The sequence below is a fragment of the Rhinoderma darwinii genome, chromosome 4 (assembly GCF_050947455.1).
Source record: "Rhinoderma darwinii isolate aRhiDar2 chromosome 4, aRhiDar2.hap1, whole genome shotgun sequence".
Taxonomy (NCBI): Eukaryota; Metazoa; Chordata; class Amphibia; order Anura; family Rhinodermatidae; genus Rhinoderma; species Rhinoderma darwinii.
In genome coordinates this window covers 100331483-100357250 of record NC_134690.1, presented here as the reverse complement: position 1 = coordinate 100357250, position 25768 = coordinate 100331483, and the positions used below count along the sequence as shown (strand labels likewise).

The 25768-nt window shown below is 39.8% G+C and overlaps 1 protein-coding gene and 1 long non-coding RNA gene across 3 annotated transcripts in view; one reads left to right on the top strand and one right to left on the bottom strand.

The window, feature by feature from the left end:
• LOC142759346 (uncharacterized) overlaps positions 1-3232 on the bottom strand; it is a 50267-nt gene extending 47035 nt beyond the window's left edge. The window contains exons 1-3 of the long non-coding RNA XR_012883123.1: positions 3139-3232; positions 857-911; positions 650-731 (exon numbers count right to left, since the gene is read on the bottom strand). This is a non-coding gene — a long non-coding RNA (uncharacterized LOC142759346). The remainder of the gene's footprint in view (positions 1-649; positions 732-856; positions 912-3138) is intronic.
• The window catches only part of SPSB4 (splA/ryanodine receptor domain and SOCS box containing 4), a 153269-nt gene that overhangs the window by 125231 nt on the left and 2270 nt on the right, over positions 1-25768 (top strand). The gene's annotated exons all lie outside the window — the stretch shown is intronic.

Below are 25768 nucleotides of genomic sequence, written 5' to 3'. Positions count from 1 at the left end.
CTAGCGTCACAGACGCCTCGTAAATTACGAGGAGGAGCTTTTACGTGTGAAACGAGGCAGCTGTTAACAGTCTGTCTTTTCACACGTAACTGCCTCTCAGCGTGTGAACATACCCTAAGGGTATGTTCACACGGCGGGGGTCCGTAACGGCTGAAATTACGGGGATGTTTCAGCCTGAAAACATCCCCGTAATTTCAGCCGTACCGGCATGTGCAGGCGCTTGAACGCCGCGTCAACTACGGCCGTAATTAGCGCTGCTATTCATTGGAGTCAATGAATAGCGGCTCCAATTACGGCCAAAGAAGTGACAGGTCACTTCTTCTACGCGGGCGTCTATTTACGCGCCGTCATTTGACAGCGGCGCGTAAATATACGCCTCGTGTGAACAGACAAACGTCTGCCCATTGCTTTCAATGGGCAGATGTTTGTCAGCGCTATTGAGGCGCTATTTTCGGGCGTAATTCGGGGCAAAAACGCCCGATTTACGTCCGTAAATAGGCCGTGTGAACATACCCTAAGTGTCAACCAGACCTCATAATTGGAACAAAAAACAATTCTAACAGTTATTAAAACAAGAAACAAAAAGAACGCACATTTTTAAAAAAACATCACGATTTTCTCTCAAACATAAATAAACCACAATACTTACCATTACGAAGTAATCCAAGCCCAGAGACAGGATGTCAGCAGGTTTCAACGAACCAAAGTTTGCTTTCCATCATTGATTGTTCCTGAAACGCAATCAACAAAAAAACACGTTAGCCGGGACATTTAAACACAGCATTCACAGTCGGTAACCACACCTCAAGCCATGAATAAGAACGCAGGCAGCTTTCGAAACGCGTAGGCTACCTACCTTTATTTCCACACTCTCAGCATTCCAGGACATCATCATTACGTTGCCACCGATCCTAATTTTAATGGATATAATTAAAACTTAGAAATAGTTTCTTTTTAACAACCACAGCGCTGGATCCACCCTCTTTTTCTTCTACAAGCAATGATTGGACAGTGTCAGACTGTGTAAGGACAACCCCCAACAGATAACTCCCAGTAGTCCATTTACTCATACATTTCTAGGAGGAATAGCAGAGAAACAGCACAACGCAGAGTTCTAATAAAATTTGCTCCGAAATTGTAATTTCATGGGGAATACAATTATCTACTAAAACAGACATGTCAGGAGAGTTGACAGAACATCTCTCTCTTTTTTTTTTTTTATAAAACACCAAACCACAGTACTCAAAATTTGCTAATGTGAAAACAGTTTCTTTCAGACATACTTTAAATGTATTCATATTTATGACTATTAGTACTGAATGTGGTTATTTAGGTATAGTTTTATATATATATATATATATATATATATATATATATATATATATATATATAGAGAGAAAAGCTTCATCTACAAAAAGTCGGGTTCTGTTTCTGTTCAAACCTTGAAAAAGAAAACTATCAATCACTCTAGTCCACTGTATTGGAAGTCTATTGTCCAGAGAATAACCCTATTACATTGGAGGCTGTATTTCTTTTCTTTTATCCAATGTATCAGATGCAAATATCCAATAAAATGAGATTATCGGTAAAGATTTAATCATGATCTTTCTTCTCTCCGTTCTAATTGGCTCTACTGCACATGCGCCGAGTAAAGAGCAGGGATTACAGACAGTACGGGGCCAGCCACGCGCCGATTACGCTGCCTGGCCCCTGTCAATCAATGTAAGAAGGGAGGGAGGGGGGTTGAACTGGGTAGCAACGTAGGGACATTTAGGTGCAATGGTAACGCCCTCATTGCACCTAATTGCTCATTAGCATAAAGTTAATAAAACTGATTTCTCTACAAAGGAGGCAATAAGCAGAGATTGAAAATAAACGTTAGAAACAGGTTAGTGTCCTCTAGAATACACGGTTACTAGTTTAATACGGACGTTCTGGTGACCGACTCCCTTTAAAATTATAATATAACATTTAATATGTAACAAAAACAAGCCCACACAAAAAAATAACTATTTTGTGAACAACTTTAGCCTTCAGTAACCCACAATCAGCCAAAAAATAAGACTCCTCAGCTGCAGATTAATGTTTTAGTGAACACGCATTGCAGATTTATTGAACACAGTTCAAGTAACCTGAAATCCATTGAGACAAGGAAGGAACAGAATAAGGTCCATGACACTTACCCAACATAAAATTATAAATATCCCTGTTGATGGGGGAGATTCTGTATCCTATGCCGGTTAGCTAAAGGCACCATTTTAATTAACAATTAGAAGTGTCAAGGATTTATTGCTGTATTCACGTATTCGATTAATTTTTTTTATTGGTCCAATGCATCTAAAGTAAAAAGTGTAGCAACCTTTCAAATAGTTTTCATTAATACTCTCCTGTTTTGTGTTCCTATGCAGACGTATGTGTATCTATGGTTACAGACTACAAACAAGCCCTGTGCAGTCTGGTACTGCAGTCATACACCCTTCCATCTATCCCCTACTTATTGAAAATGTATCTTTGGTAGGTGACACAAAATAAAGGACAGATGGAAGGGTGATTTACACTGGGCAATTCTCAGGCAAACGATCATTCATAGAACGCTTGTTGCCGATAATTGCCATGTGTAAAAAGGGCAACGATCAGCAGATAGACAAGCAAACGCTTGTTCATCTGCTGATCGTATAGTTTTAAAAAAGTTAAATATTATCGTTGTCGGCAGCACATCTGCCTGATAATAATGTATGGGAACAAGTGATCGGGGGAACGACCGCTCGTCCCCATACATAGCTCTTTGTGACAGGAGCATATGAGCGCCGGTCAACGAGCTTTTTGATTGGCGCTCGCTGCATCGGCCAAAATCAGTTGGTGTAATAGGGCCTCTCGGCTGTAGTTTCATACTACACAGGGTTTGTTTGTACTCTGTAACCGTAGAGACACATAAATCTGCAAAGGAGTTGTAAACACAAAACGGTAAGATATTTTTACTAAAAGTTGCTTCCGTTTTTTTTTAGACTTATTGGAGTAATAAAAAAACTTGGTTGCAAAGTGCGGCAGTAGTCCATGTAATTAAGTTCAATTATCTGTTCATTATAAAGTGTATCTATCTGTTTAATATACATAAAAGCAGAAAATATCAATCCAAACCTGTATACTGAGGTCTTCAAAAGGATCCCTTTGGTAGGTTTACATTGGGGGAAGGTAACAACCACGCTGGTCAGCAACATTCCAGAAGATAAGGGCATAGCTTCCCCCGGAATACTGAGCACAGCATATAAATAGTGACATTGTCTACTCAATTTTGTGTTTTTTCTTTTTTTTTTATGACCTTTGTGCTATAGTGGAAAATATAATTCACGTGTGCACTTCTGTCACTTTACCGCCACGCTTCATGAATAGCATCTCTTGTTTGTAGAGCTGGCTTTATGGCAGTTTCTTGATAGGACTGTAAATAACTCTGTTGGCCAAAGAGGGGTCATGCTCTGTAAATGATTTGCAGTACTCCTAAAGATACAGATGGGGTTGTGACCACAAAGCTGGTGAGAAGAAGTTTTGCAGTGAATTTAGAAATAATGCTTTATTTATACTGATATGGACACCAGCACTAAAATTCTGTGCAAAAGCCTTATTCAGACTGGCCACATTAATCCTGCGATATTACCGAAACAAACTTACAGTAAGGGGGTTCGGGTGTTACATCACCTTCTCTTTCTCAAACAGTTCTAAGAAACGTTCCTAGAACCAATGTGGGAAGCAACATGTAAAAACCGCAAACATGATATTTACATGCAGATTTGTATCGTGTTTTTACACAAAAAAGACCTGCATGCCTTAAAAACACACTTTTCATCTGCGTTCAGAGGCATAATTTGAAACTCCTGGGCCCCATTACAAACTCTGTAACAGACCCCCCCACTGCCTAACATTTGCCATCTATAAAATTGGTGTATGTAAACCTTTGAACACTTTTTAAAAAACTTTGTAATTGGTTCTTATATAATTTTTTTATTTGTTTCTTAGATACATCTTGTATCTTGGATACATAGAAGCTGCATCTTACTCTCAAACACGAATCCGTCATGTCTGCAGGACTGACGGCTTTGTTGACTTGCTGGATCCACCTGTTATCGATCACATCTAAGTTCAAAACTTAGCTGTGATCGTTAACAAAAAATTGCACCAAATACTGCATCAAAAGGTCAAATACACAGGATTCGGATTATGTGTAGATATGCCGCACAGAATTTCCTGCGGCAAATCTGCAGCGTAAGGGTATGTTCACACGCTTAACCAAAAACGTCTGAAAATATGGAGCTGTTTTCAAGGGAAAACAGCTCCTGATTTTCAGCCGTTTTTTTTAGCAACTCGCTTTTTCGCAGCGTTTTTTACGGCCATTTTTGGAGCTGTTTTTATATAGAGACAATGAAAAATGGGTCCAAAAATGGCTCAAGAAGTGACATGCAATTCTTTTTCGCGGCCATTTTTTCAAAACGGCCGCGTAAAGAAACGGCCCGTCGGAACAGAACGCTGTTTTCCCATTAAAATCAATGGGCAGATGTTTGGAGGCGTTCTGCTTCTGGTTTTTTTCGGCCGTTTGGAGGCCGTTTACAGCCCAAAAAACAGCCGACAATAAGCCGTGTGAACATACCCTAATACAGCACCAGCAAAGTAAATGGGATTTGAAGTAATTTCATATACAAGTTGCAGAATTTTTCCGCACGTAAAATAACCTGTGGTGAGTATTTTAATGTCAATTTAAATTGCGTTTCCGCCTGCGAATTGTGTCTGATATGTATATAAAAAAAAGCACCAAAATCCGCAGCATAAAAACCGCACCTATTTATGCATCAAAATGTAAAAAACGCAGCAGATTTTACCTGCTTTCACCTGCAGATTTCCGGCACAAAATTCTGCAACGTGTGCATGTAACCTAACTGCGTGTGATCCTGGCCTCATAATATCAGGGGGATATTCATGGTCAAATAGAATCACTTTAAACAAAAAATACATACATTAACGTTACTGAAGTGTCTTGAGAGTGAATAGACATCACCTCCAGCCAGGACGCGGTCTATTCACATTCCCGACACTTCGGTAACAGTTGTGTGGGACTTAATGACAGCACAGCGTGATCTCGATGTGCCGAGCTGTAAGTTCCACTCAAACGTTACCGAAGTGTCGGGATTGTGAATAGACCTTGCGTCCTGGCTGGAAGTGATGTCTATTCACTCTCAAGACACTTCAGTAATGTTAATGTGTGAGTAAGTAACAGCACATCGTGATCTTGCAAGATCACTATGTGCTGAGTACATGAATGGAGAGAAGTGTATGATGCTGAGTGGTCAGCGTCATACACTTCTCTTTACAATGCCCACTTGGTCAAAAGCTAAAAAACGCCCAGTTGGGCTTTAAGAAAGTTATTAGCATAAATCTAAAATAGGTCATAACTTGGTCAAAATTGATCGCTTTTCCACTGCTGTGATCTACATTACAGTGCCGTTCACATTATGTAAGATATAGGGCACTTATAATGTGGTGGCAGAGCCCCTTTAAAGTGTCCTACATAAGGAGATCGGCACTATAATGTAGGTGACAGCAGTGCTATTTATTAAAAAAAACTATATATTTTCACCACGTTATTAGTGATTTTAGCTTTATGCTAATGAGTATCTCAATGGACAACTGGGCGTGTTTTACTATTGACCAAGTGGGCGTTGTACAGAGAAGTGTATGACGCTGACCAATCAGTGACCAATCAGCGACCAATCAGCGTCATACACTTCTCTCCATTCATTTCCTCAGCACATAGGGATCCTTTTAGATCAGTATGTGCTGTCTTATACTAACACATTAACGATACTGAAGTGTTTAGACAGGGAATAGACATTCCACGGGATGTCTATTCACAATGCCTGCACTTCGTTAATGTTTCTGTGGTAGTTACAGCAGAGCAAGCGTAATCTTGCGAGATTACGCTGTAGATGACAGGTTACAACGAGATTGCGCTTGCTCTGCTGTAACTATCACAGAAACATTAACGAAGTGCAGGGATTGTGAATAGACATCCCGAGGAATCTCTATTCACTGTCTAAACACTTCAGTATCGTTAATGTGTTAGTATAAGACAGCACATACTGATCTAAAAGGATCCCTATGGGCTGAGGAAATGAATGGAGAGAAGTGCATGACGCTGATTGGTCAGCGTCATACACTCCTCTGTACAACGCCCACTTGGTCAATAGTAAAACACGCCCAGTTGTCCATTGGGAAACTCATTAGCATAAAGCTAAAATCACTAATAACGTGGTGAAAACAGATAGTTTTTTTTATTTTTATAAAAAGCACTGCTGTCACCTACATTATAGCGCCAATCTCCTTATGTAGGAGATAGGGCACTTATAATGTGGTGACAGAGCCTCTTTAAGTAGATTTGAGAATGAATGCAAACAGGGGAATAATTGCACTTCTTTCAAACAACTCAAAGGGAACAGTTAATAATATATGTATTTTCTTTGCCGTATATAAAAACCGCTGACCTTTCTGCAGCCGTTGATGTTGCCGTGGGTACATCTCATGAATAATTTAACCATTCCAGACTTCTGAATTGAGAGGCCTGTTGTTTCAGAAATCTAATACTAGATCCATACCGGCATCAGCAACCTGTGAAACAGCAGCAGTAGAACTGTCAAGACACATTGATCTCCCCATTTCAAGTTCATGTTGAATTTGGAAGGAAGACGGTAATGTAGGCTGGCCAATGATGCAGTAGAAAACCATGTTATATAAGATATTTTATTTTTTTAGACATTCACTTACTCAAAGAAAAGCAGACTCATGGAAATGAATTGATTATTATTTCTAAAATATTCAAGTCAATGAATGCCAATCTAATGTTTTTTATGCATGTGTGTGTGTGTGTGTGTGTGTGTGTGTGTGTGTGTGTGTGTGTGTGTGTGTATGTGTGTGTATATATATATATATATATATATATATATATATATATATATATATATATAATGAGAAAAAGAGTAAAGCAGCACAGCAACAGCAGTGGGTGCAGGCCTCCTAGGTTGAGGCTAGGAACCCTTGTTAAAGAGGCTCTGTCACCACATTATAAGTGCCCTGTCTCCTATATAAGGAGATGGGCGCTGTAATGTAGGTGACAGTAATGCTTTTTATTTAAAAAAACGATCTTTTTTCACAACGTTAGGAGCGATTTAAGTTTATGCTAATGAGCTTTCTTAATGCCCAAGTGGACGTACTTTTACTTTCGCCCAAGTGGGCGTTGTACAGAGGAGTGCATGACGCTGACCAATCGGCATCATGCACTCCTCTCCATTCATTTATACTGCACTAGCGATATAGATATATCGCTATGTGCAGCCTCATACACAAACCCTAACATTACTACAGTGTCCTGATAATGAATACACATGAAATCCAGCCTGGACGTCATGTGTACTCAGAATCCTGACACTTCTGACTCTTTTTTGTGAGCTTCCAGCAACGGATACAAAATCTCGCGAGATCACAGAGCTAAACGAGATTTGGTTTCACTTGCCGGAATCTCACAAAAAAAGATTCAGAAGTGTCAGGATTCTGAGTACACATGACGTCCAGGCTGGATTTCATGTGTATTCATTATCAGGACACTGTAGTAATGTTAGGGCTTGTGTATGAGGCTGCACATAGCGATATAACTATATCGCTAGTGCAGTGTAAATGAATGGAGAGGAGTGCATGATGCCGATTGGTCAGCGTCATGCACTCCTCTGTACAACGCCCACTTGGTCGAAAGTAAAAGTACGTCCACTTGGGCATTAAGAAAGCTCATTAGCATAAACCAAAATCGCTCCTAACGTTGTGAAAAAAGATCGTTTTTTAAAATAAAAAGCACTTCTGTCACCTACATTACAGCGCCGATCTCCTTATATAGGAGATAGGGCACTTATAATGTGGTGACAGAGTCTCTTTAATGAAATCCAAAAAAATGAAGAGGCAGCACTCCAAACAACTTGGAGTGCTGCCTCTTCATTTTTTGGGATTATATATATATATATATATATATATATATATATATATATTATACATAGCAGAAAAAGAAATGGCGACAGCACACTGCGAACACCAATGCCACCTAAGCCACTAAATATAAATAAATATGCATTACTGCTAAATCTACTTACAAATGGGGAGGTTCTTAGTGCACATTTTGATCAAAAAGTGTTTGCCCACCTGCCACGATATATTTATACAGATATATGTATGTTTATCCATATATATGTATGTATATATATATATATATATATATATATATATATATATATATACATACACACACACACACTATGTGGACAGAAGTAGTATTGGGACAAACCTCTCAGTCATTGAATTCAGATGATTCATTCAGACCCATTGCCACGGGTGTATAAAATCCACACCTAGCCATGCAGTCTGCCTTTACAAACATTTTTGAAAGAATGGGTCAGTCTAAAGAGCTCACTGAATTCCATTGTGGTCCTGTAATAGGATGCCACCGTTGCAACAAGTCAGTTTGTGAAATTTCTTCACTCCTAGATTCCACCATCAACTGTGAGTGATATATATGTATTATAGTAAAGTGAAAGCGTTTAGGAGCCACAGCAACTCAGACACAATGTGACAGACCACGGTAAGTGGTCGCATAGTGCGTAAAAGTCACCGAAGTTCTGCTGACTCAACTGCAGAGCACCAAACCTCCTCTGGCTTTAACATCAGCACAAAAACTGTGTGCATGGAGCTTCATGGCATGGGTTTCCATGGTCGAGCAGCTGCATGCAAACCTTACATTACCGAGCACAATGCCAAGCGTCTAATAAAGTGGTGTAAAGCACACCACCACTGGACTCTATCTGGCAGTCTGATGGATGAGTCTGGGTTTGGTGAATGCCAGGAGAATGTTACCTGCCTGACTGCATTGTGCCAGCTGTAAAGTTTGGTGGAGGAGGGATAATGCTATGGGGTTATTTTTCAGGTGTTGGTGTAGGCCCGTTAATTCCAGTGAATGGAAATCTTAACCCTTCAGCATACCTTAAAGGAACAGTGTCATCACAATTATTTTTTTCATATGTTAAAGATGTTAGTGCTTTATTAAAAACGTTTATATTTATTTGTGTTTTACTTTTTCTTATTTTTACACTTTTTCTTCCCTATGGGGGCTGCCATTTTTTGTTCCATTTCTGTATGTGTCGATTAACGACACATACAGACATGGAATACGGCAGCCACAGTCCCATAGGGACTGCGAACGGCTCCCGTCCTATCCACTTCTGTGTACGCCGTCTGTGTGGGAACTGCGCATGCGCCGCTCCCACACAGTCCAATTTGAAATTGGCGCCGTCCGGCGCCATTTTCCTGTGGACCGGAAGTCGCGGCCGGACAGTAAGATTACTACTTCCGGCCGCGGCTTCCGGACTTGTGCACTTGGACCAGCGGCAGCAGACGGAGCGGACGGGCCGGAGGGAGCCGCGGCGGCAGGAGCAGGTAAGAGATTTCAATGTATGTTCGTGTTTGTGTACGTTTACTACTGTATGTAAACCTACTACACTGTGTGTTAGCTCAAAAATGGCGACACACAGTGTAGGAGGATAGACCGTTCAAACCCCTCGTTTATCCCGGCACTAGCCAGGATAAAGGAGGGGGGGATGCTGAGAGCTCACTAGAGCGAGGGCTTTTTACCCAATTTTGCAATGCTGCAAATTTTGGAATAGCTCCATCTAGTGACCAGCAATGGGAAATATTATAAATTAGAATCTAATTTATAATATTTCCTGACTCGTGAAAAAAATAAAAAAAATGTGAACAATGTTTAATCACCTACACACTAAATGTTTAATTAAAAAAAAAACAACATGTTTTTCTGGTAACACATTCCCTTTAAAAACAAATTTTTCCACTGGAGTGCTGCGGATTCTTTCTCTTTATTTGGATCTGCTATTTCCCCTGGACTGGGACTATCTTCTGCGAGCACCCCCCTGAAGTTGGGATTTCTATGTGGTCCATATGGTCTGGTTGCTGGTTGTGCTGCTGATATTTATTTTCGCTATCTACAGTGGGTTATATATGGGGCACAATCTACAGGGGAGGCTACAGTACGATGCACGCACCGCCAGAGAGGAACAGGAAAACTGATAGGCGCAAATCCCAGAGGTGGGACTCGCATCTATCTGACAGGATCCACAGGATATGTCATAAATGTCCCTCTCGGGAAAACCCCTTTAAAGTGTAACTAAGCTTCTAAAAAAAACTTCTGACATGTCATAGTGAAATATGAGAAGTTCTGGGGGGGATCCGAGCACTGAAACAAAGTGGTAGAAGCGCTCAGGTGACCGCTGTGCCTCTTCATTTCTGATCTGCTTTTCTCTGAAAGCCAAGCAAGCGGTGTACGGAGGTACACCACTCCGAGGTACGCCGAAACGAAGCGGCGCAGCATTCAATCGAGCGTTTCTGCCACTTCACTTGAGCGATCGGTGGGGGGCTTAGTGCTCGCACCCCCACCGATTAAAAGTTAAGACATATCACTGGCATGTGAAACGTTTTATAAAAGTTTAGTTACACTTTAAAAAAAGGTGTAACAATTTTTTTGTTATTATTATTGTTATTATTATTTTATTTTTTCTTTAATAAAACAGTGTATCAGTGTGTTTGGTGCAAGTTTCTAAATACTTTTTATTAAAAATTATTTTTACTTTTTGAGATACAGCTGCTTTACATCCTGAATACAGAGCAGCTGTATCTAGTGCTAAAACCTGTATCCGTCAGGTCAGTGGACTGACGGGTACAGTGTTAGCAGGTTGGGGGGGTTGAGGGTGAGCGGGTTGTGAGGGGGAAGGAGGGGACCCAAGTTGTGTCAAAAGCCCAGGGACAATGGTACACTTAATCCGCCACTGGTGTCTAACCCCACAGCTGCTCTTCTAGGAGAATTCCCACAGACACATTCCAGAATATTGTAGAATGCATTCCCAAAAGAGTGGAAGAGTTTTAGCAGCAAAGGTGGGGGTGGGGGGGGCAATTCCATATAAATGCCTATAGATTTAGAATGAGATGTCATAAAAGCTCCTCTAGTCCTCTAGGTGTAATGTGTAGGTGTCCCAATACTTTTGTCCATATAGTGTATATGCATAATGAATGCAAGCTGCCTGGTACCTTGGTAAATGTAGCTAATGAAATAGTAGCTTCACACTCACAATGACCTGGAATAGTTGTACGGGTTCTCATAGTATAGTGCTTCTTTATATGTCCCTGTTTCTGCCTGTGACAAGCAGAGAGCACTGTGATCACCAATAATCAGTTTTTCCTGACCTAGGCTGTCCTTATACATGCAATAGGCAAGAGCTTTTTCACCCGATTCCACTATTGACATGCATGCTATTCTTGGCCGAACGTGCATGCTTATTTCAATAGGGAAAGGAAAATAAGCCGCTGCTAATAAAACTCTGGCAGTAACTCATCTCCTGCGGGAGAAAAGGATCGGGCATGTTGAAATACTTCATTCCCCCAACATCAAAATCACAGTCAAATCTAATATCTTTCGTGGTAGCACATACCTCATCAAAATTTGCAACCTTCATTTTGTAGAAGACCCAATAAAATTAATCTTTCACTGGAGACTTACACTTCATGTTCTGAAAGAGATAGAGCTGTAGGGTTTTAGTGTAATATTAAATACTGTGTGAAAGCAGATCAAGGGGCTGTACTTTATTTAAACTAAAATAATCCCCCTTTCATCCATTTAATCTCTCTCAGTTTTGCAAATTGTGTGAGGTAAAAAAAATTACCTATTAATTAGTGTCAAATACCGAGAGGAAATGGGAAGAACATACTAGCTTCATGATACCTTGGTTAGTCAAACCCACCTCCACAGTGCTGCAAGTTGTGCCATGTGCGAGACCTTGGCATTTCGTGAGGGATTTCCCTTAGTGAGGTATAGTGCTACTCAAACTCAAGGATACTTCACTTTTTAAGTAACAAAGATTGGTCGTACACTGTTCCATTATAACTTTGATTTTCTTTTGACTGTATATCATTTAGTCATTGCTTCCTTGTGACTTGCACTATAAAATGTATCTTACACCATTGAGTCCAAATGATATCTGGTAACTTCAATCTCAGACAAATGTGCACAAAAAACCAATAACCTTCCCACAGCAAAGGTCTTTTAAAAATAGATGATTTCCAGAACTTGTACGAATCAATAAGCAATTACGTCTTCATTTCCTTTTTATGTGTGCACGTAAACTGTAAACGCCATGAGGTCATACATGCTTTGAAGTTTCAGAAGTAAGCTAAAAAGTCAGTTCAGCCTCCAAATATCATAAAATGTTAATATTATTTTTAATTTTTTTTGTAATGGGGCTTCACAATGTAGATAAATCAAGCAAGTGTAATCTTTGCTGAAAATAAGACTATACTGTGGTGCCCTTTTGGTAGGCTGTGACCATCATTTATTCTACTGCTCCCAACATGGTGAGGACCTCCATAGATTTGCTGTAGATATAATTGTCCAGTTTATTTTATCCATTATGAGTAAATCTTTATTTGCTTGGAATTAGTCAAGCCGTGTTCAACTGGTGTTCTTTGAGCCAACCAGAATATATTTCTGCCATCAATCTATAGAGAATATGTTATGTGAATTTCTAGTTTTTATTACATCCTTAATGATACTCTTATCATTGTGCACAACGGCCATATATCATTAACACATTCCAATAAATTATATGTGAATGACCACATAAGAATAATCCCTAGCCTCGAGTACTGGGCTCTAAATCAGCTTCAAATTGGGATTGTGTCCTGCCTACCCAATATTTTATCAGAATCTGGGCCCACCAGAAGTTCTTCTGGTAGACAAGTCTGACTCTGTGGTCTTGGATTGTATAATAAAGAAAGATAAAACTACATGCAGATATCATCTTATACTAAAAATTTACTTTATGTGATCTGGACCAAAGATATACAGTAATAAAGAGATATAGTTATGGCATTTCTGATGAAAACCTTAGATGGTACTACTCATGGAAAACTGCCTAGAGTACATGAGCTAAAGATAACTGAAATAACTGTAATATAACTAAAGAACGTATAAAATATCATCGGGAGATGAATAATTAACAACATCGTTCTTCCGGATGAATTCAGAACGTTGTAGACCACCATATTCTCTGGTAACCTGCAGAGGGCATAAGTGAGAAAATTTCCTAAAGGTCATTCACAGTAAAAGAAGGTCAAACAGTGCTGTATTTGAAAAAAGAAAATGTCATTCTTATATATACAATTTCCCCTTGTGTTCAGCGACCCATAAATTGTTTAGTCTTCTAAAGAGTTGAGACATATAAAAGTCAACCTTTCACTAGTGAAATTGATGAACACCACCGCAAACTAGTAAGCAAGAGCTGTCCTAATGCAGAACTAAAATAATAAGAGCTATGCCATAAATGATTGGGTGTTTGTCAAAATGTACCATTCTTGTCAACAAATCTATGCTGACAGTATCATGAAGAGGAAACAGATGAATTTTCCGAGGAGTAGAATTCAGGCCAAAAAAGAAAATGAATGATATTGAAAAGGTTAAAGATAAAGGTCAGTTGAAGCTTGTGCACTATTGCCAAAAGCCTGCGATACTAATATTCTTTATTCACTTGTGACAAAGGAAAGCAATATAATCTACCAATACATGGTCAGATTCAGTTATTCAGACTATCACACAGTAGAGGAACACATAATAGATGATTATTGCAAGTATCTTGTGGTTTACTGATTGAGATAACAGTCCATATATGACTCGGCTAAAAGGAATATTTCTGTGGTGGCTGACTAAGGAACACAGGCCAAACACCAGAGGTGTTGTTCTGACAATTTATTGAAGTCTATATATAACTCACTATAGTATAAGAATATTGTCTTTTCATTACCCTATAAATTGTATCCTTTCTATGTGAAATAAAACTAGAGGGTCAATTTAGCGTTTGAAGACGCTCTGTCACCACATTATAAGTGCCCTATCTCCTACATAATCTGATCGGCGCTGTAATGTAGATAACAACACTGTTTTTTATTTTGAAAAACGATAATTTTTGAGGAAGTTATGAGCAATTTTAGATTTATGCAAATTACTTTCTTAATGCCCACCTGGGCGTTTTTTTTACTTTTGACCAAGTTGGCGTTGTAAAGAGAAGTGTATGACGCTGACCAATCAGCGTCATACACTTCTCTCCATTCATGTTCATTTGTACTCAGCACAGCAAAATCACGCTATGAATGACAGCATGTTCTCGCGAGATCACGCTGTGCAGCGATTAAGTTCTACACACACTTTACCGAAGTGTGGGCAGTGTGAATAGACATCGCGTCCTGGCTGGACGTGATGTCTATTCACTGTCAAGACACTTCAGTAAAGTTAATGTGGGTGTATGTGACAGCACAGCATGATCTCGCTAGATCACGCTGTGCTGAGTACAAATGGACATGAATGGAGAGAAGTTGGGCAGCGTCATACACTCCTCTTTACAACGCTCACTTGGTCAAAAGTTAAAAGACGCCCAGTTTGGCATTAAGCTAATTAGCATAAATCTAAAATTGCTCATAAGTTGCTCAAAAATGATAGTTTTTCAAAATAAAAAACAGTGTTATCTACATTACAGCGCCGATCATGTTATGTAGGAGATAGGGCACTTATAATCTGGTGACAGAGCCTCTTTAAGCACATAACCATATTACAGAGCGGTAATACCACACCCACAGAACTTTGTGAGGCCCTACTGTGGATCCACTTGCATACGGAGAAACACAGAGGTCTTTTGTGTTGGATTCTATATAAATACAATATAAAGAGAAAATACCGTATTGCGGTGGTATTCACCCCTGGAAAATAATTCTGTAATACAGCGCCATATGGCGGCACCATACAGCAGCATAGGCTCCATTCACACAGCCGTGTGCATTAGGCTTTGATCTGCTTGTATGGCTAATTATTATGCTCTCTAAAGATGGGGAGAACATACAAACCCCACGCAGATATTGCCTCAATGAAGAATGAATCTATGAACTTATTAAAATATGTGTTTCAATATTGCATGATATCAGATTTTTATGAGCACATATTAACATAAAATAAACAATTCTCATTAAAATTTGTCACATACATGCACATAAAGGTCTATATGAAGTACTTGGAGGAGATTCATGAATATTTCAGTTTTCATGGTTGAAGGAAATACCATGATATTTACATTCACCGTTAATTTATGTTAGGCCATAGGCAAAGTCAGAGTAGTAGTAGTAGTAGGTGTCTATATATTATAGAAGGTGAAATCATATGGTACAGGTGATTCGTGGGCGAGTTCAATAGGACTGATGTATAGACAACAATAAGAAGATATAACCTATTTTATAAAGAAGCCCCAACCAATATTTTATCACAATGCATAAAATATATTTCGTTCGAAAATCATTTCATACCAATATCTCCTCAAAAGGCGGACCTCTACATTGGTCATTTTAACACACTAAAATGAATGTAGCATTCGCCAGGAACAATCTTCCTACAGCAATTTTGATAAAAGCTTAGAATCGGCAAGAATAGGATTCATTGTGATTTATCTTTGATATGAACAGACAGTGAGAAGGGCTACTCTTGAAGACATTATACAGAGGAGTGCGGCAAAGTCAAAGCTAATACAGCTTATTAAAGAAGTATCATACAGTTACAGTAAAGCGCAGAATTATCCGCAGTCTTACAGATGGCAAGCAATGTCCGAAATCAAGAAGATGGGTTGATTATATGATGTTTAATTTTATGAGATTAACTATGATAGAGTTAAATAGATAGCTAGATGATAGACAGACAGACAGATAGACGGACGGACGGACAATTAGCCAGAATATATTGTTGGCAAAAAAATATATAAAATCCTTAGCCCACACCAAGCTTCTTCAAGGTAGGGTTCCCTGATAGTGTTTGCCCTCTGGTTGTGGCATACATACTAAAGGAAATAAAATCATACCCTGGGAATCACCACAATTTGCCTTACCTGACAACACAAATTTACCATGTAAAATGAATTTTAATTACGGTGGCAGTGATTATAATTGAAAATAATCAGTAAATGTAATTTACCCACTGCGATTATCACTGGATTCGATCAGAAATAATCAGAATGTATAAAAAAAATTGGAGTTGGCTGGAAGAAAAAAAACCTCAGATCCTTCAATGTCTTTGATTGAAAACCATTTTAACATTTAACAGCTAGATGACAAGAGTAAGAGTTCAGACACTGCAGTTATCTTTCTATTATAACTGAAAGGTAAAGACGTGACTGAACTGGAGATGTAATATTTGAGCCCCACATGTGGAAGAACCATAAAAACAGTTATTCACAAAACTTGCATGAATTGATAGCTGGGTGGTACCCATTGGAAGGATATGTAAATCCACAATTCACTCAAGGAAAATTATCCACACTCCAGAATATATAGATGCAAGTTAGAGATTTTTATTGCGGTATCACAGTAATGTAGTAATTTATAAACAGTGTCTGCTGCTATCGAATAATCAGCGGCTTATCTCAAGTGGGTTCAAATGATCGGGCATGTTGAAATCCAACACGCCGATCCTTCTTTCATCCGACATCGGCTGTCGGGAGAGAGTCAAGTTTGTCAAGTTTTGACTAATGTGTATGGGCACCTCTAGAGTGTTTGAAATGTTAGCAGAGGCGGAGAACTATAATTTGAAAGCAAAATATATTTCTGTGCTCTAAAACGTATTAATTTATGTTACTTATGTAGCGCCATCATATGCAGTAGCGTTGTACATAAGTTGTCATCACTGAATGTCCCCAGTGGGGCTCACACTCTAAATACTCTTACTGTTTATTTTTGGAGTGTGGGGGGAAATCAGAGCACCCAGAGAAAACCCACGCAAACACAGGGAGAACATACAAGCTCCATGCAGATGTTGCATTTAGGCTATGTTCAGACACATTTTTTTTGACAAGTTTTTTGACGCGGAAACCGCGTCGCAAAACTCGTCCAAAACTGCCAGAAAATGCCTATCTTCGGGTGTTTACGCCTCTGACCTCCCATTGACATCAATGGGAGGCAGAGAAAGCGTACTTTGCTGCGTTTTATGCCTGCGGCGCTCAATGGCCGTGGGCAAAAAAGCAGCGAAAATCGGCGTGCAGGGAGAGGAAAATCTGCCTCAAACTTCCAAACTGAATTTTGAGGCAGAAATTCCACCTGCAAAAAAAACTCAGTGTGAACATAGCCATACATAGTGTAGAACATAGTGCTATCCACTGAGGCACCATGCTGCCCATCCACATGTCAAGCACCTTATTTGACATAATAGCTCGGATGTAAAACGGGACAACCCTACAGTAAGCAAACTTTTTCTTACCTGGGGTCCTACAGTTGAGGTTCTCCTGGCCTGCTTCCTCTGGTCATGACACCTTCATCTGATCATGACACCTTCATTGCCTTGTTTCATGCTTTGGAAGACAGGCCGGAGAACTCCTCCGTTCGACTCAGTGTATGCCTAGGGCTACAAATTTAAACTCCAATCCTTCACTTATTTCTCTTGTATGCAAATGACTATTATTTTCCAATAGTTAGACCAAGCTGGTATGAAAAAGAAACATTATGCTAAAGCGTATCATCGGCTTCCGTCTCCATCTGGGCACACTCCATACATGGTACATTGTAGCGGCTACAGCTGGTGGCACTTACTGAACTGTGATTCATCTGAATCCTGGTTAGCCACACTTCTTTACTCAATTATCATACAGATGTTCAGACTGGCAGCTTCTAGGCTGAAAGTCTTACAAAATGTTTCAATATGCTATTTACTAATGTCTCAATAACTTATTTGCCGCTATATTTATTAGAATGCATCAGGTGAATATATCTTCTTATATCATTTATCTCCACAACCTATTTACATTTCCTTACATGCTGTATGATTTACCATTTATCAATGTTATTTATCCAATAATTGAGTGCCTAGTATAAAGCGAACAGTCTTTGATGTAAAATTATTAACCTTGTTACATCTCTCTGACACCTGATATTTTGGATAATTTCAAGACTTCCTGCCAAGTAATGTATTTCTTGCTTTAGTGGCTGCCTGCATGTACAGTGTGTAATAGTGGTAATTTTGTTCTAATTTCATATGTAGGATTAGATGAGATTAACATATCTGATGAAGTAAGGACTACCCATGATGTATTCTATGTATCATAGCACCTAGTAGTGTCTTTGTGGCCATCTGGGCAGAGAAGCGAGTAAACGTGGCCAAAGGGAGGCAAGCTTCGATAATCACTTAGCATTTATTGGACATTTAGCTTGTCCTTCACTATGAGGTCATACATTACAAAGCTGGTCTTAGGGCCTGTTCACATCAGCGTTGCCCTTCCGTTGAGGGGTTCTGTCTGAGGTTTCCGTCAGGTTAACCCCTCAATGGGAAAGGTAAGGGGAAACCTAAGCTTCCGTTTGCATCACCGTTGATATCAATGGTGACGGAAACATTGCTAACGGTTTCCGTGTCTCACCACTGTGACAGGGTTTCGTCGTTTTTGACGGAATCAATAGCGCAGTCGACTGCGCTATTGATTCTGTCAAAAACGACGAAACCCTGTCACACCGGTGACAACCTGAAACCTTTAGCAACGTTTCCGTCCCCATTGATATCAATGGTGATGCAAATTCTTTAAGGGGTTAATCCGCCGGAAACCTCAGACGGAATCCCTCAATGGAAGGGCAACGGTGATGTGAACACAGCCTAAAGGGTCTTTTACACCGGTCGACACCCGGCCTGTGCAGCGAGCACCGATCAACGAGACATCGTTGATCGGCGCTCGTTTGCTCCTGTCACACGGACCTATGGATGGGGACTAGCTGTTGTTACTCTGATCGGTCGTCCCCATACATTATCATCATGTCGGCAGTGCATCTCACTCTATACATAGGGAGATCGGCTGCCAACAAAGATAATATTTTACATTTTTAAAATGATACGACCGGCAGATGATCGAGTGTTTGCTCGTTCATCTGCTGATCGCTGCCGTGCTTACACAGGGCAATTAATCGGCAACAAGCGCTATATGAACGCTTATCTGCACAATAATCGCCCAGTGTAAGAGGGCCTTATTCCTAGCCCCCACCATAAAATTAACATGCTATTATGACCAACCAGAATAGGCTTGTACATGACAACGTTGGAGGAGATAGAAACAGGCTAAAAATGATGCTGGTGATTTGTGTTTTGAGCGTTTAGGTCCCTGAAAGTAACTTTGCCTCACATAAATAGTTGCCCTTATGAGTGACAATTTAGACAACGAAGGACGCAATATAAACAAAACACTAGATTTTTTATTATGCCACTCCTTCCATTATGGAAGATCCTATGAACTTTCTCGGTGCATTGTTTTCCTGGGATGATAGTACATGTTTCTGTAGGCCTAATATATTGCTTTCAAAGCAGTTACTTGTTGTTAGTTTGTGTCTTCTTTGAAGTTGCTTGGATAATTGGAAAACATCTACAGCCTTTTAAACAAGGGAAATGGCTTAAAGAGACTATGTCACCAAATTATAAGTGGCCTATCTCCTACATAAGGAGATGGGCGCTATAATGTAGATGACAGCAGTTATTTTTATTAAAAAAACGATCTATTTTCACCACGTTATTAGCGATTTTAGCTTTATGCTAATGAGTTTCCCAATGGACAACTGGGCGTGTTTTACTATTGACCAAGTGGGCGTTGTACAGAGGAGTGTATGACGCTGACCAATCAGTGACCAATCAGCGTCATACACTTCTCTCCATTCATTTCCTCAGCACATAGGGGTCCTTTTAGATCACTATGTGCTGTCTTATACAAACACATTAACGATACTGAAGTGTTTAGACAGTGAATAGACATTCCACTGGATGTCTATTCACAATCCCGGCACTTCGTTAGCGTTTCTGTGGTAGTTTCAGCAGAGCAAGTGTAATCTCGTTGTAACCTGTCATCTACAGCATAATCTCACGAGATTACACTTGCTCTGCTGTAACTACCACAGAAACGTTAACGAAATGCCAGGATTGTGAATAGACATCCAGTGGAATGTCTATTCACTGTCTAAACACTTCAGTATCGTTAATGTGTTTGTATAAGACAGCACATAGTGATCTAAAAGGATCCCTATGTGCTGAGGAAATGAATGGAGAGAAGCGTATGACCCTGATTAGTCAGCGTCATACACTCCTCTGTACAACGCCCACTTGGTCAATAGTAAAACACGCCGAGTTGTTTATTGAGAAACTCATTAGCATAAAGCTAAAATCGCTAATAACGTGATGAAAATAGATCGTTTTTTTTAAATAAAAAGCAGTGCTGTCACCTACATGATAGCGCCAATCTCCTTATGTAGGAGATAGGACACTTATAATGTGGTGACAGAGCCTCTTTAAGGCAGGAAATGTACCGCATAGACAGCGAAACATCACATATCATCATATCCTACCTTACACATTAGCAACACCTGGAACTATTCCTCAGACCCATGCCTTTAGGCCTCCTCAGGGCCGGCTCCAGGTTTATGTGGGCTCTTGGGCGACACAGACTTAGTGGATCCCTTTTTCGGGGGAATTCACAGCAGCAGTTAAACAGCAGAAAACTGCAGTTTGTGCCCCATATAGAAGTTAGGCCCCCAGTTTGTGCCCCATATAGAAGTTGCAAAGATTAACTAATTTGCAATTAAGCAAAAAGATGCACTGATTTCCAGCTAGCTGCTAAAGTATAAACTAAAATATAACTTTTATTGAGTATTATTAAATAAACAAAAACAAAAAATCACACTTGTTAAAAATTAGCCAATGCTCACTGACAGTGAGAAGTTTGCATGGCTAGTTGCCAGAGATATACTCGGTCAGTACGGTACTATATTAGTATTGAAACAGCGCCTGCAGAACACTGTAATTACATAAGCATGATAGAGATTGTAACTGGCTGCCAGTAGAGTATTGAGATTAAAACATAGGAAGAAGCCCCCCACCCTGACATGTTTTGCTACAAACGTAGCGTCCTCAGGGGTTCAGATGGGGCTACCATATAGAAGTTAGGCCCTGTTTATGCCCCCATATAGAAGTAAGGCCCCCAGTTTGAGCCCCATATAAAAGTTAGGCACCCTTTATATCCCTATTTAGAAGTTATGCCTCCATATATACAGTGCCCTGTGGATAATGCCACACACAGCCCATGTAGATAATACCACAGTCTACTGTCTAGATAATGCTGTGTCCTCTGTAGATAGTGCCACAGTGCCCTTTTTAGATAGTGCCACAAACCTCCTGTAGATAATGCCACACATCCTCTGTAGATAGTGCCACACACACCCCCTTGTAGAAAGTGCTATACACACCCCCTTGTAAATAGTGCTACACACACTCCCTTGTAGATAGTGCCACACACCCTCTTGTATAGTGCCACACACACACCCTTGTAGATAGTACCATACAGTACCCCTTGTAGATAGTGCCACACACACACCCTTGTAGATAGTGCCACATAAACCCACTTGTAGAAAGTGCCACAAACTACCCCCTTGTAGATAGTGCTGCACACACCTCCTTGTAGGTAGTGCCACCCAGCTCCCCCTTGTAGATAGTGCCACACACACCCCCTTGTAGATAGTGCCACACACATCCCCTTGTAGATAGTGCCACACACCCCTGTAGATAGCGCTACACTCCGCCCCCTGTCAATAGCGACATTGGGGCTCCTTCTAGAAGTGGAATCCCCAGCCAGAGCATTGCCGACGCTCTGGCCGGGGAATCCTCTCCTGGAGGAGCCCTCTGACATCTCTGTCCTCTCCTGGAGGAGCCATGATGGCAACGTAAACCAAGTGGCCCCCCCAAAGGGTAGTGGGCCCCTGCACTTGGCCGGGTGCTGACACCAGCCCTGGGCCTCCTTCGCAGATAGATTGAAAAACTGGAAGTGTTTTGTAAAAATCGTTTTTATGGCGTATATTTTTTGGTGGTGTTTTTTATGTAATGTGTTTTTAGTCCTAGAGAGAAGCCTATGAGAAAAATGACACACCCAGAGAATGCTACATTTTGAGGAGACATGCCACTTACCATAGAAAAGCAACACAAATGACACAACCAAAACACAGTTGTATTTATGGCATTTTATATTTCACTATAGATTTTACTGTAACATCTCGCCGTACAAAGAAAATGCATAAAAAAGCAGTTAAAAACACTACGAAAAACGCTTTGTGAATTAAGCCTAATGGCGTGTTTTGTGGCTTTTTTTAAATTAATGTAATTTCATAGATGTTTTTTTAAAGAAAAAAGCCACACCCAAACCATGCTGTGTTTTTTAAAAAACGCCACTGACTATAAAAAAGGCTAATAAAAACAGACGCCACAAACCAAAACGGTATTGTATATAGTGCATTTTATATTTCACTATAGACTCTATTGTAAATGCATAAAAAATGCCATGAAAAACACACAAACAAGCAGAAAAGCGCAGTGTGTGTGAATCCAGTCTTATTCTGCTGGAATACAAGCTGCCGTCACTGCAGTTTCCGCTCCTGTCATGACCCAGAGATTGTTTAGTCTGCTAGGATCTGAGCCATCCATGGGGAGCCCTGAAGATAAATGAACACTGCGTAGATAGCTGTAGTGGGGACAAGATGTTATTTTAATTTTCAATGTATAGGCTGAGAATACAAGCCATGTCATCAGCACCTACGTAAACTGTTTAAATATTGCCCCCTAAATCATTTCTGCCACAGATGATGTAAGTAAAGTTGCCAGATGAGAAAATTAAAGTAAAAAAATAAAAAAAGGCTGTGAAATTACAGACACTTATCATGCATTACCGCAGCGGGAGACATTACTGAGGCTGTTTGTCATGTTTCAGCATTTACCTCAGTGTGAACGCAGTCTTTTGTTGCTGTATAGTGTGACTACTATGAGATCTCTTTAATGTCTGCGTGGTTTGACATAACTTCACACTTTCTTGACATTAACAAATTAAATGCATATTATAACATTAACTAAATAGTAAATGTTCTCAGCTTTTTCTCAGCATTTTCTGTTTACTACCACCATTTTATTGTTACATTTTTCCATTGATAAGTTAATACTTAAAGGAGTATTCCCAGAATCAAGTATTATCACCTATCCACATGATAGGTGATAATTGTCTGATTGCTGGGACCCCCACCGATTGCGAGAATGGGGGTCCTGAACTCTGTTCATACTCACTGATCGACCGCAGTGAGGAGGACATTGAATGGAGCGGTGGTAAAGCATTATGGGATGCTGCTCCATTTAAAGACTATGGCAATGACAGAAATAGCCGAGTACAGTGCTGGGCTGTTTCCATCAGTCCCATAGACATTTAATGGAGCGGAGGGCGCATACTCGACTGTCGCTCTATTCAAGCTCCTCCTCACTGTGGCAGGGTTGCAGTAAGGAGAATCTATGGGGTTTGAGAAACCTGTTCTTGGGGGATCTTAGCGGTGGGGCTCCCGACAATCAGACAATTTGTACCTATCCTGTGGATAGGTGATAATTGTTGATTCTGGGACAACCCCTTTAACTTAGTATATGTATAGTGCCTGAATAAAGACCACATTTCCCAGAATGCATTGTACTATAGCAAGCTTTTGTGCAGAAAGAGACATCAGAGATTGGTGGGAGATTTAAGCTCTGAAGCCTTCAGAATTGTGAATGCAGCTTCGTGCAAGATAAGTGATGCAATTTATTTACAAAATTACTGAACTCTTATGTAGATTAATTCTATATATAAATTGTAAAATGGTGTTCAAAAGTGGAGAAATCCTTTAAGTTGTATTTACTGCTACAACTTTGCTGGGCATGTATAGATAATATAATCTGTAAAACTTATTTGTGTTTGTTGCAATGATGCTAGGGCTCCAACATATTTATGAATTCATTACACTCTATTTTTATAAATATGCTTTTCATATATTTACTGCCTTTTTGACATATGCTAGAATCTTACAGCTTTCTACACGCACTGCTCCATGTTTCTGTTCATTTTTTTAGTCCAGTTCCCTTTACTTTGATGGTTGTTCTTTAAAGAGGTGTGTCTGTGCCTTTACGGCGCTGCTAGATAAAACAAGGTAGCATTAACTGAGTTTAGTAAGTTCACGTCTGGCACAGATGGTAACGACTCAGTTTACAGATTAATAAAGTCTAAGAGAAGATGAAAGTCGTCCTCGGCTAAGGAAGGAAAAAGAAAATATCCTGAAATATCTTAGATCCTTCTACCATCCACAATGATCAAAGTCTCCCAACTCCAACCCATTAGGGAATTTCACTTAATCTATACTTAGCTAAGAAAGTGTATGGGTATTACATTTGTATGGCACCCATAAGTAGCAGAACATTGAGAAATATTTACATTATCTAGATCCAGTAGTCTAATCATCAATAAAAAGGAGAAAAGATTTAAAGGGGTTGTCCAGGATTAGAAAAACATGGCTGCTTCCAAAATCAGTGCCTCACCTGTCCACAGGTTGTGTGTGATATTGTAGCTCAGCCCCATTCCCTTCAATGGAGTTGAGCTGCAATACCAGACACAGTCCTTTGACAGATGTGGCACTGTTTCTGAGAGAAAGCAGCCAAGATTATCTAATGCTGCACAACCTCTTTAAGACTTCCAGGTTTTTTTTCTGTATTTTGGCCACCAAGCGTGAATCTCAGGAGTCTGAAGGCAGAAACCGTTTCTTTTTTTTACGATCGTATATCCACGTGACAGTGAATAGAGACGCAGTGTGTACATTGATCTCTGTGTATGTGGTGTATGTACATTTAGTGCAACTACATATAATGCCATAATGATGTAGGTCAGTAGATACACATTATGTCCCACCTCATACTCTGCTGCTGGTATTAGTTGGCCCTATATGTGTAAACTATAGAATTCCTTTAAAATTGTTGGCAACTGTGGCTGTAAAATGCAACAAGAAAGATTGAACAAATGTAACACTGAAATTCTGATATTAAGTTGTAATGCTTACAGCCAGCAGACAGCTATCTTTACAAACGCAAGCAAATCATCTTTACTCTCTAGGCAATACATGTAATAATTAGTTATTTTTTCACTAGAGGGCTGCAAAACAGTTCATGGGTATAATTTCTAGATCATCTTATTCATTTCAAACTAGATTAAAAAATAAATTGATAAAGTAACAAAAAAACTCTTGAGGCCTGATAATTCTTAATTGTCTGTAAGAGATGACAAGCATAGACTGCCGTCCCCATGAATTCACACATACTGTAACTTGTTCTCACAGTCGAGCTGCAGAGCAGGCTTTGGAGAATATTTTGAGCTCCACACAGTGTGTAACTGTACAAATCTGCATGACTAGTATTTTCATAGTCTATAAGGAAACCTATGGTTTCCTGTGGAAAGCAGAAATTCCACACCGCGCTGCAGCGTCTGCGTTGTATTCATCCCAACACACAAAAGCCTTAAGGAGCCGATTCTAAATCCCTTAACGCATTTTGCCACACTTACTTGGCAATGATTCTTAAGAACGCTATTGGAGGTTTGTAGATTTGACCTTTAGAATAGCATCCTAGATTGGCACATCTCCTAATAAAACATGAAATATATAGCTGAACTATGCAGAGGTGGAATGGAATTAAAGTGGACAAGCAGATCCCTTACTATAGCTGTTATGCATATCTCATAGAACCTCATTCTCCAAGGAGGGA